The following is a 13,338-nucleotide window of genomic DNA, read 5'->3' on the forward strand; positions in this document are numbered from 1 at the left end:
GTCAAACTGCATTGGTTCTATAATATAGTCCAAAACAATGTTAACAAAAATGAAAATGAACAAAATCTGACTAACAGGCAAGTGTGAATGTTGCAATTGGCCGCCTTGATCAGCCTCAAATGGTCTTGCAGCTTCAAAGCTTGAATGCTTCCCACCTGGGGGAATCCTTTGTTGGGTGGTATTTAGTGTATTAAAAAAAATCCAAAATCAGGACAGTAAATAAAGAACAATACTCAGAAAACGGGAATTCCGGACAGGAAAAAATTGGGGCCAGCTAACACCTCCCAACAAAGGATTCCCCCAGGCAGAAAGCAGCCAAGTACAGTAAATAAAGAACAACATTCAGAAAACAGGGGAAATCCGGACAGGAAAAAAATTGGGGCCAGCTAACACCTCCCAACAAAGGATTCCCCCAGGCAGAAAGCAGCCAAGTACAGTAAATAAAGAACAACATTCAGAAAACAGGGGAATTCTGGACAGGAAAAAAATTGGGGCCAGCTAACACCTCCCAACAAAGGATTCCCCCAGGCAGGAAGCAGCCAGGCTTTGAAGGTGCAAAGCTATTTGATGCTAACCAAGCTGGCCAATTACCACATTCACACTTGCTTCAAACAGGCAAAAGTTCTTTCTCCCACCCTGGACATTGTTCCACAGATATATAAACCTCACTTGCCTAGTTTCCAACATACCTCATAACCTCTGAGGATGCCTGCCATAGATGTGGGTGAAACGTCAGGAGAGAATGCTTCCGGAACATGGCCAGACAGCTCAGTAAACTCAGCAACCCAATGTTAAGTTTCCCTGCTGTTGTCCACAATCTAACACTTACTATCAATGCGGGCCTTCAAATTGTGTCAAGCAAAGATGAGTTTTCTAGGGTTGAGAGTGTGTGACTGGTCCAAGGGGATCCAATGGGTTTCCATGGCTGAGCAAAGAATCACGCTCTTGTATCCAGAGCCAGAGCCCATTCCGGGACTTCAAATTGTGCCGACCCTCAGGTTAGCCTCTTGCAGAGTTTTCTGGGGCTGAGAGAGTGTGACTGGTCCAAGGAGATTCCATCCCTGAGCAAAGAATCAAAGTCTTGTATCCAGAGCCATAGTCCAATGCTCAAACTGCTATGCCACATTGGCTGTTATTTCACTGCTAGAGCGATAAGTCCAGAATGGAGAGACCGCTGTTTCTGACATCCAATGCACACGGAATAGAAAGCTTTACCTCTAGGATACTCAAAGCTGGAGGGAGTGCCGAAGTTTGCCCATGCCCGATTTAACCCCGTGATGGAAGTTGACTCAATCTGGGGGTCGGGACCCCTGGTGGGGGGTCACGAGGGGGTTTCAGAGTGGTCGCCAAAGATCATCAGAAAACACATATTTCGGTTGGTCTTTGGAATCCCTTTGGCATAGTTGTTTCGGTTCGCAATGCTCTCTGGATGTAGGTGAACTACATATCCCCTAAATCAGGGTCACCCAGTGATATAACGTTGGAATTGTGTCTCTCAATTCATGGGCTGGACTGAGGTCAAAGGGACACAGATTCATATCCACCTGAGCCAAAACTCTCTCACTAATGGGTTATAGTTAATGTAGGTGCTTTCAATTAACGTCGCCCACCTCACAGGGTCATTGTGAGGATCGCTTAGAAATAAAGGACTGGGCATACAGACAGACTGATGTTGAAGGCTGTCATGACCAGAATCACTGGGTTGCTGTGAGTTTTCTGTTCCAGAAGCATTCCCTTCTGACGTTTTGCCCACATCTATGGCAGGCATCCTCAGAGGTTGCGAGGTCTGTTGCAAACAAGGCAAGTGGGGTTTATATATCTGTGGAATGATGTCCAGAGTGGGAAAAAGAAGTCTTGTCTGTTTGAGGCAAGTGGAAATGCTGTAATTGGCCACCTTGGTTAGCATTAAATAGCCTTGCAGCTTCAAAGCTGTTTCCTGCCTGGGAGATTGTTGGGAGGTGTTTGCCTTTATCTCACAACCTCTGAGGATGCCTGCCATAGATGTGGGCAAAACATCAGTAGGGAATGCTTCTGCAACATGGCCATACAACCCAGAAAGCCCACAGCAACACAAATTGATGTGGTGTTTGGCCACTCTAGATTCTCCCAACTGTCCCTTTTGGGTTGGCCAAAAAGGGTGCAGGGAATGATTGGAGACCCTATAGCAGAGGACAGAAAAATCATTCACCTATGGGAGCATGAGACAAATGTATTAAATATTCCAGACTTCAGGATGACCACTACCAAAATCCCCTAGTATCTGAGGAATTATGGAAGCTGCAGTCCAACCAAATTCTCAATATTTATAAGTTCTGAGAATCACATTAAGACAAGCCCCAGATCACACATAAATGGAAGATACCATAACACAGAAGAGCAAATGGAATCTAGCTACTGTATTCCAAAAAGAATAACCTGGTTGAGCATTGGGATGAGACCAAAATCAGATCCCGAAGCCCACCCCTGGAACCAGCAAAAGGTCAAGCAAATCTGAAACAGATTGTCAACAGTCCACCAGTTTCAGATATTTGGAGTTATGCTGCACCTGAACATAGAGGTTATATTTTGCATTTGGGATTATGTCCTTGCCAAAGCCTAAAATATGGGCTAAAATCAGTCCAGTGAGCATTGGGATGAGATCAAAATTGGATCCCCAAACCAACCCCTGGAACCAGCAAAAAGTCAAGCAAATTTGAAACAGATTGTCAACAATCCTGTTTCAGGTATTTGGAGTTCTGCTGCACCTGAACATAGAGGTTATATTGTGCGTTCGGGATTAACTCCTTGCCAAAGACTAAAAGATGGACTAAAATTAGTCCAATGGCCATTGGGATAAGAGCAAAATCAGATCCGAAAACCAACCCCGGAACCAGCGAAAGGTCAAGCAAACCTGAAACAGATTGTCAACAAGCCACCAGTTTCAGATATTTGGAGTTATGCTGCACCTAAACATAGAGGTTATATTGTGTGTTTGGGATTAAGTCCTTGCCAAAGACTAAAAGATGGGCTAAAATCAGTCCAATGAGCGTTTGGATGAGACCAAAATTGGATCCCAGAACCAGTGAAAGGTCAAGCAAACCTGAAACAGATTGTCAACAATCCAGTTTCAGGTATTTGGAGCTCTGCTGCACCTCAACATAGATGTTATATTTTGCGTTTGGGATTAAATCCTTGCCAAAGACTAAAAGATGGACTAAAATCAGTCCAATGAGTGTTGGGATGATACCAAAATTGGATCCCAAAGACAACCCCCAGTACCAGTGAAAGGTCAAGCAAACCTGAAACAGATTTTCAATAATCCAGTTCCAGGTAATTGGAGTTATGCTGCACTTGAAAATAGAGATTTTATTTTGCATTTGGGATTATGTCCTTGCGAAAGACTAAAAGATGGGCCATGAATCAGTCCAATGAGTATTGGGATGAGACTAAAATCTGATCCCTGAAACAACCCCCAGAACTAGTGAAACATCAAGCAAATCTGAAACAGATTGTCAACCATCCACCAGTTTCAGGTATTTGGAATTATGCTGCACCTGAACCCAAAAGTTATATTTTGCGTCTGGGATTATGTCCTTGCCAAAGACTAAAAGATGGGCTAAAATCAGTCCAGTAAGCATTGGGATGAGACCAAAATCGGATCCCGAAGCCAACCCCCCGAACCAGCGAAAGGTCAAGCAAACCTGAAACACATTGTCAACAAACAGGTTATATTGTGCGTTTGGGATTACGTTCTTGCCAAAGCCTTAAAGATGGGCTCAAATCAGTCCAATGAGCATTGGGATGAGACCAAAATCTGATCCCAAACCCAACCCCCGGAACCACCAAAAGGTCAAGCAAACCTGGAACAGATTGTCAACAATCCAGTTTCAGGTATTTGGAGTTCTGCTGCACCTGAACATAGAGGTTATATTTTGCATTTGGGATTAAGTCCTTGCCAAAGACTAAAAGATGGGCTAAAATCAGTCCAATGAGTGTTGGGATGAGATCAAAATTGGATTCCAGAGCCAACCCTTGGAACCAGCGAAAGGTCAAGCAAACCTGGAACAGATTGTCAACAATCCAGTTTCAGGTATTTGGAGCTATGCTGCACCTGAACATAGAGGTTATATTTTGCGTTTGGGATTAAGTCCTTGCCAAAGACTAAAAGATGGGTCATGAATTAGTCCAATTATTTAAACCAAGGAAAGGAGAAGAAGCTGTTTCACGTTCAGGGCCATGGTCATTCTGAAAAGCAGGATATATAATTGGTTTCCCCCCAAAATGGTGTATGGCTCTATGCAGCACCGAAAGAGTGACAGAAAGGGGGAACATCAATAGCCTTGCAGTCAGCGAGAGCGGGCAAAGGTCCAGGGCATTAACACAAAAAAGACACACCGAGTCACAACACGCAAGACGGAGCTCTCCGACCGCATCCCACCAAGTCACAACCTGGGTGGGAAAGAAGCGCAGGAAAGGAGAAAAACAACACGGCGTGATCCCAGAGGTGGGCACATCAAGGTGGCACTTTTGCTATCCAGACGAGTAACAGGGAATGAATGGATAACACTCCCAAGAATGCACACAAGTACACGCCTTGGAGGGAAAGACCACAAGGCAGAGATGCACCTAACACGCGTATGCCAAAGTGTGAGATCCCAAGGGAAAGCTCAGTTCCACTCCATTATGCTCTGGGTAGATCTCACCTGGAATACTATGTCCAGGTTTGGGCAACACAATTCAAGGAGGATATTGACAAGCTGGAAGGTGTCCAGAGAAGGGTGACCAAGATGATGAAACGTTTGGAAGACAAACCCTATGAAGAATGGCTGAGTGAACTGGGCATGTTTAGCTTGGAGAAGAGAAGGTGGAGAGGGAACATCAAACCCTAAATATCGGAAAGGATGTGCCATTGAGGAGGGGACAAGCTTGCTTTCTGTAGCACTAGAGAGCAAGACACAATGACTTCCAATTACAGGAAAAGAGATTCCACCTAAACAAGAACTTCCAGATAGTAAGAGTTATGCGACAGTGGAACATGCTGCCTGCAAGTCTAGTGAAGTCTCTTTCTCTGATGTCTTTAAGCAGAGGCTGGATGGTCATCTGTCAGGAGGGCTTGGATGGTATTTCCCTGCATGGCAGGGAATTGGAGTGGATGCCTTTGGGTCTGTTCCACCTCCAGGATTCTATCTGTCTATCTATCTATCTATCTATCTATCTATCTATCTATCTATCTGTCAATTTGGGTTGAATTGGTTGACCCTTGGGGTCTCTTCCAACTCTAGGATTCTGTCTATGTCTGTCTATCTTTTATCTATCTTCTATCATCTATCCAAAGGAGTCTCTAATCTCTCTCTCTTTCTCTCTCTGAAAGTGGTTGGCCTGGATGGCCCTTGGGGTCTATCTATCTATCTATCTATCTATCTATCTATCCATCCATCCATCATCTCTCGATCTATCTATCTATCTATCTATCTATCCATCTTTTCATCCATCCACTCATCTATCCATCATCTATCCATCCATTTATCATCCATCCATCTATCTATCTATCTATCTATCTATCTATCTATTTATCTATCTATCCACCCACCCACCCATCATCTGTCTATCTATCTATTCATCCATCCATTCATCTATCCATCATCTATCCATCCATCATCCACCCACCCACCCACCCACCCATCCAATCATCATCTATCTATCTTTTCATCCATCCATCCGTCCATCCGTCCGCCATCCATCCATCTGTCTGCCTGCCTATCTATTCATCTATCTATCTACCGATCCATCTACCCATCTATCCATCCATCCATCATCTATCTATCTATCTATCTATCTATCTATCTATCTATCTATTCATCTATCTGTCTAGTCATCCATCTATCTATCATCTATCTATCTATCTATCTATCTATCTATCTATCTATCTATCTATCTATCTATCGGGTTGGACTGGATGCCCCTTGGGGGTCTCTTCAAACTCTAGGATTCTATATGTGCTCAATGCCAACACCACAGAAGCAAGCCAACCTTGGGGGACTGAGAAACCCAGCCCCACAGGCAGGACCCAAATTCCAGAAAGCCTTTGCGCTCATTGCATTGCATTGCAGTTCCAAGCAGGGACATCGGGTGATGTGGCATGTGCCAGGAGCACGGCACCGTAAAGGCATGAGGTGGATTGGAGCACGGCGCATGGTCTCAGTGGGGCGGAGGAAAACCCACAGAAGCGTGCCAAAGGAGGGCAGGTCCACACATGCCACAAGATGCGCCACAGGGACACCCACACCGCAGGGACCTACGCATGGGTGCCCACTGGGGATCGGAGGTGTCAATGTGGCCAGTGGGAACCCCACAGAAGCGGTCTCACCCTGGGGGATTGTGGGACACCCCGGCTGGGCTGTGCCAAGCTGCAGGAAGCCCCACAGATGGGACCCAAGTGCAGGGAGGGAGCATTTCCTTCGATGCACTGCAGGGATGAAATGGCACATCAACCTGAATGCGCACCAGGGTTATACAAGAGAGAGATGCTCAGCAAAGAGAGCGGCGACAGACAGCCCACAACCTTGGGCTGGTTGGTACCACTGCAGGGAGAAGGAGGAAGGAGGGAAGGAAACAGTTACCTGGATGGAGGAGTGCAAAGGATGGAGGAGTGCAAAGGATGGAGGAGCTGTCCTCTCTCTCTCTCTCTCTCTCTTCCTCTTTCCTCTCCTTCTGGGCGACTCCTTCCACTCCTAGAAGTCCTTGTGAGAGTCTCTCTCTCTTCTCTCTCTCTCGTGTTTTCCTCCCTCCTCCTTTTCCTCTGCTGTCCCGTGCGCTCTCTCTCTCTCTTTCTCTCTCTCTCTTTTTCTGCTGCTGTCACGTTCCCTCCATCCCGTGTCCTTTTTTTTGGTGTGGCTCCACCTCCTTCCTAGACTCTGCAGTAGAAAGAAGGAGGGGGTAGAGAGAAGAAAACCAACACAAAATGACACATACACACCGGTCCATGGATGGAGGGACACGGGAGATGCCCACGGGATGGAGGGAACGCGGCAGGAGCAGAAAAGGAGGAGAAGAAGCACTCTCTGGAGGGCCTTTTGGGATCTCGCTCCTCTTGGATGCTCCCCCAAAAGAAAGAGAAAGCAAAAGGGGAGGAAGATTGTTGTTGCTGCTGCTGCTGCTGCTGCTGTTGTTGTTGTTTCTATCCCAGCTTTGTGCCCATAATGGGACTCAGGTTGGCCAACAAGACAATATAAGACACTCCACAGACCTAATAAAAGTCTAAATGCAAGGCTGAAAACACCTCAAGGAATTCCAAAATCAAAACATGAAACATTACAAATATTCAAATGCATTTACAACAAAATACAAGCGGGCATGCAGTCATGCTGGCCACATGACCTTGGAGGTGTCTATGGACAATGCCGGCTCTTCGGCTTAGAAAAGGAGATGAGCACCACACCCCAGAGTTGGACACGACTGGACTTCACACCTGGGGAAAACCTTTACCTTTATTGTATTGTCGAAGGCTTTCATGGCTGGAATCACTGGGTTGTTGTAGGTTTTTCCGGGCTATATGACCATGTTCTAGAGGCATTTTCTCCTGACGTTTCGCCTGCATCTATGGCAAGCATCCTCAGAGGTTGTGAGGTCTGTTGGAACTAGGAAAAAGGGTTTATATATCTGTGGAATGTCCAGGGTGGGACAAAGGACTCTTGTCTGCTGGAGCTAGGTGTGAATGTTTCAACTGACCACCTTGATTAGCATTTAATGGCTTGGAAGTGCCTAGGGGGAATCTTTGCTGAGAGTGATTTGATGTGCCTGATTGTTTACTCTCTGTTGTTTTGCTGTTGTAATTTTTGAGTTTTTTAATACTGGTAGCCAGATTTTGTTTATTTTCATGGTTTTTTCCTTTCTCTTGAAATTTACCTTTATCTTTACCTTTTACAAGCCGGGTTGCTGTGAGTTTTCCGGGCTTGTGTGGCCATGTTCAAGAAGCATTCTCTCCTGATGTTTTGCCCACATCTATGGCAGGCATCCTCAGAAGTTGTGAGGTCTGTTGAAAACTAGGAAAATGAGGTTTATTTATATGTCTGTGGAATGATGTCCACAGGAGTGGGAGGAAAAAAACCCTCTTGCTTGCTTGAGGCAAGTGTGAATGTTGCAATTGGCTACCTTGGTTAGTACTGAATAGCCTTGCAGCTTCAAAGCTGCTTCCTGCCTGGGGGAATCCTTTGTTGGAAGGTGTTTGCCTTTACTTCACAACCTCTGAGAATGCCTGCCATAGATGTGGGTGAATGCTTGTGGAACATGGCCAGACAGCCCAGAAACTCACAGTTTGAATAGCCTTGCAGCTTCGAAGCCTGCCTGCTGCCTGCCTGGGGGAATCCTTTGATGGGAAGTGTTAGCTGGCTCTGATTGATTCATGTCTAGAATTGCCCTAGAATTGCCCTGTCAGGGCACGGCTAGTGTAACTAACTATATATGCAAATCCAGCTGTTATAAAATCCGAAGCTGTTGTGTCCCCAAAATATTCCCGAAATGCTTCCTTATTTGAATAAACACCTGCTTGATCCCACTCCTCCTTCTTCAGTCTTTGTTCCCAATCATTATGGAGTTTCATCTCATCCATCGGAGAGCCCCATGCGGAGCGCACAGCTTGCCTTTCCATGCTTTACAGCTGCTGAGCCATAGATTGCAAGGAGCTGACAATTCCTCGGAGGACAAATTATTGTTTTCCTGGGGTTGCTTTATCCAGAAGAACAAAATCCAACCTCCATGACTTTTTAAAGTGTCAGGGGAAATAAATTTATGCGGCATATGGAGAAAAGTGTTTGAAGATTCAAACAACAGCTGCATTTGGGGGATTTGCAAGCCCTTTTTGAAAATTGTGCAAAATGCCAGGGAACTCAAGCAACCAAAACTCTCAATCAACCAGCAAGAAAACACAACGAAATAATAGTTTCCTTGTTTCCCTTAGTCTCCAACACACCACTCAACCTCTGAGGATGCCTGCCCTAGATGTGGGCAAAACGTCAGGAGAGAATGCTTCTCGGACAGAACAAAAAATTCACAGCAACCCATTGATTCCGGCCATGAAAGCCTTCGGCAACACAATGTAATAATACTTTATTATATACTGCATTCACTCTTTTTGCTACTACAGAAAAACTGTGTTACTGGGTTGTTGTAGGTTTTTTTTGGGTTATTTGGCTGTGTTCTAGAGGCATTTTCTCCTGACGTTTCGCCTGCATCTATGGCAAGCATTCTCAGAGGTAGTGAGGTCTGTTGGAACTAGGAAAATGGGTTTATATATCTGTGGAATGACCAGGGTGGGACAAAGAACTCTTGTCTGTTGGAGCTAGGTGTTTGAACTGACCACCTTGATTAGCATTTGATGGCCTGGTAGTTGTTTGGTGTGGCTTGTTAGTGCCTGGTCATTCCATTTTCTCCTGACGTTTCGCCTGCATCTATGGCAAGCATCCTCAGAGGTAATGAGATCTGTTGGAACTAGGAAAATAGGTTTATATATCTGTGGAATGTCCAGGGTGGGACAAAGAACTCTTGTCTGTTGGAGCTAGATGTGAATGTTTCAACTGACCACCTTGATTAGCATTTGGTGGCCTGGCAGTTATTTGGCGTGGCTTGTTAGTGATTGGTCATTCCATTTTCTCCTGATGTTTCGCCCGAATCTATGGCAAGCATCCTCAGAGGTAATGAGGTCTGTTGGAACTAGGAAAATGGGTTTATATATCTGTGGAATGACCAGGCACCAAACAAGCCACACCAAACAACTGCCAAGCCAACAAATGCTAATCAAGGTGGTCAGTTGAAACATTCACACCTAGCTCCAACAGACAAGAGTTCTTTGTCCCACCCGGGACATTCCCCAGATACATAAACCCATTTTCCTATTTTCAACAGACCTCACTATCTCTGAGGATGCTTGCCATAGATGCAGGTGAAACGTCAGGAGAAAATGCCTCTAGAACATGGCCATATAGCCCGAAAAAACCTACAACAACCCAGTGATTCCGGCCATGACAGCCTTCGACAATACCTTCCAGTATTTTCAGCTGTAAGGAATTGTGGGAGTTGAAATCCAAAACGCCTGGAGGGACCAAGTTTGCCCATGTCTACCCTAGGGTATTCTTGGGCCACAATTTCCATAGAGTGGTATCAAACTGCCTTAATTCTATACTATAGATGCTACCCAGGATATAGTTGGCAAATCCATTCCGTATTTTAGTCCAAAAAGCTATCAAAGGTGCTGAACTGTCCATTCCACATTGGTGCAGCTCATTTAATGTTTGGACCTCAAAAGTTGGTATTATAGAATTAGTATATGTAGCATTTTTATTTTGGGCCTAAGAGAGTACACAGATTGGGAAAAGAGCCAAGGGATGGATAAATAATTCACTTTCTGTAAATTCATCTTTGCTCCTTTTGACAGTATCTCTGCTGCCACCTGCTGGCTACTTGGAAACAGCAGCATTGAGGTTTGCTGCTCACAAAGTCATTTCTGATTTAAGCCAAGCCCAAAACAAACCTATTATGGAATTTTCTTGGTAATATTTGCTCTGAGTTGTGGCTCCTTTCTACCTATATACTGCCGTCATGTGGTTCCATCTGATATAGACATGCATACCTGAAGACCAGTAGCAAATCCTGTTTATTTATTGCCCTCTTGTGGTTCCATCATAGCACTACATACATACGTACATACATACATACCTAAAGGCTTACTTATAAAAAAAAACTTGTAGGTCAGTACCTAATTCTCTCTATTTATATACTGCCCTTGTGTGGTTGCATCTGAGCACTGCATGCATACATACCTATAGGTCAGTAGCTAATCCTTTCTATTTATAGACTGCACTCTTGTTGTTGCATCTGAGCATTGCATGCATACATACCTAGTGGCCAGTAGCTAATCCTTTCTATCTATAGACTGCCCTCTGAGCACTGCATGCATACATGCTTAGGGGTCAGTAGCTAATCCTTTCTGCACTCTTGTGGTTGCATCTGAACACTGCATGCATACATACCTAAAGGTCAGTAGCGAATCCTTTCTATCTATAGACTGCCCTCTTGTGGTTGCATCTGAGCACTTCATGTATACATACCTAGAGGCCAGAAGCTAATCCCTTCTACTTATAGACTGCCCTTTTGTGGTTGTATTTGAGCACTGCATGCATACATACTTAGGGGTCAGTAGCTAATCCTTTCTACTTATAGACTGCCCTTTTGTGGTTGTATCTGAGCACTGCATGCATACATACTTAGGGGTCAGTAGCTAATCTTTTCTATCTATAGACTGCCCTCTTGTGCTTGCATTTGAACACTGCATGCATACATACCAAGAGGCCAGTAGCTAATCCTTTCTATCTATAGACTGCCCTCTTGTGGTTGCACCTGAGCACTGCATGCATACATACCTAAAGGTCAGTAGCTAATTCTCTCTATCTATAGACTGTCCTCATGTGGTTACATCTCAGCACTGCATGCATGCATACCTAGAGGTCAGTAGCTAATCCTTTCTATTTATGGAGTGCCCTCTTGTGCTTGTATCTGAACATTGCATGCATACATACCTAGAGGTCAGTAGCTAATCCTTTCTATTTATGGAGTGCCCTCTTGTGCTTGTATCTGAACACTGCATGCATACATACCTATAGGTCAGTAGCTAATCCTTTCTATCTATAGACTGCCCTCTTGTGGTTGCATCTGGGTACTGCATGCATACATACCTAGAAGCCAGTAGCTAATCCTTTCTATTTATAGAGTGCCCTTTTGTGGTTGCATCTGAACACTGCATGCATACATACCTAGAGGCCAGTAGCTAATCCTTTCTATCTATAGACTGCCCTTTTGTGGTTGCATCTGAGCACTGCATGCATACTTACTTAGAGGTCAGTAATTAATTATATCTATGGCATATACTGCCATTTTTTTAATTGGGGGGGGGGGGGGAACTCACCCCACAACAGGATTGTTTTTATTGTTGAAACCCCATAATTATTTAAAGTTTAGTAATGAAGGATATGTGTGCCAGATTTGGTCCAGATCCATCATGCTATGTAGGAACCTTTGCGGTACAAACCAATCTACCAATCCACATATATACTTTGACTTTTTTACATGTATAAAGCTTTTTTTCTTATTGGTGGTACTGAAATTAGTGTGTGCTTTACAATTGAAGAAATATGGTACAACTGAATATTTGCATTTTAGCTTTATTCATATTATTATTGTTATTATTGTTATTGTTGTTGTTGTTGTTGTTGTTGTTATTATTATTATTTCTTACCGCCTCTCCTTGTGGAGGATCTTACAGAAGCCTGAAATGGTCAACTGTTGAAATGAATGACTATGAAAGTAGTATTACAGGAGAGTCCCACTTATCCGATCTTCGCTTATCCAATATTCCGTCTTATCCAATGCTCTTATCCGATGCCTCCTTTTCTTCCAGCATTTCCCCTTCAATTAAAGGCGTGCTCCCCAACTCTCTCTCCATGCTCAATAAATGAAAAAGTTGAGACAAGGGAGAAGAGGTTGCTGTCTCTTTGTTCAGTCGCTTACGACTCTTCATGACCTCCTGGACCAGCCCTGGCCAGAGCTCCCTGTCGGCCGTCACCACCCCCAGCTCCTTCAGAGTCAAGCCAGTCACTTCAAGGATGCCATCCATCCATCTTGCCCTTGGTCGGCCCCTCTTCCTTTTTCCTTCCATTTTCCTCAGTATCATTGCTGACCGGGGTATTGGGTGGCTACCTGTGCTGGATGGGGTTGCACTCCCCCTGAAATCACAGGTCCACAGTTTGGGGGTCCTCCTGGATTCAGCACTGACGCTTGATGCACAGGTGTCGGCGGTGGCCTTCACGCAATTAAAACTTGTGCGCCAACTGCGACCTTACCTCGTGAAGTCTGACTTGACCATGGTGGTCCATGCCCTAGTTACCTCTAGACTGGATTACTGTAATGCTCTCTACATGGGGCTACCCATGTAGCATTTCGGAAAGATAATGACTGGAACGGCGACTTGACAGACGAGACTGTTTTATTGTTTTAATGATTGTTTTATTGCTTATGGATGTATTGTTTTAATTTGATTTATGTCTAATTGTAGTGTATAATTGTAATTGTTTGGACTGGCATTGAATTTTGCCATTACTTATGTGTAAACCGCTTTGAGTCCCCCTCGGGGTGAGAAAAGCGATATACAAATACTGTAAATAAATAAATAGGTCTTACTTTTGGGGGAGGCCTTATATTTAGCAATTCAGCAAAATCTCTACTAGGTCTTATTTTCAGGAGCTGTCTTATTTTTGGGAAAATAGGGTACAATGCCATTAAGAAATACAAGAAAAATGCCTTTTGGCTCCT

The 13,338-nt window shown here is 44.4% G+C and overlaps 1 protein-coding gene across 1 annotated transcript in view; it reads right to left on the reverse strand.

Moving 5' to 3' along the window:
• Positions 1–6,902, reverse strand: part of CPNE6 (copine 6) — a 49,836-nt gene extending 42,934 nt beyond the window's left edge. Inside the window, exon 1 of the mRNA XM_060779995.2 lies at positions 6,600–6,902. The gene's annotated coding sequence lies outside the window, so the exon portion shown is untranslated. The remainder of the gene's footprint in view (positions 1–6,599) is intronic.
• Positions 6,903–13,338: the final 6,436 nt, after the last annotated feature.

The sequence above is a fragment of the Anolis sagrei genome, chromosome 6, assembly GCF_037176765.1.
Source record: "Anolis sagrei isolate rAnoSag1 chromosome 6, rAnoSag1.mat, whole genome shotgun sequence".
In the NCBI taxonomy this organism is placed as follows: domain Eukaryota; kingdom Metazoa; phylum Chordata; class Lepidosauria; order Squamata; family Dactyloidae; genus Anolis; species Anolis sagrei.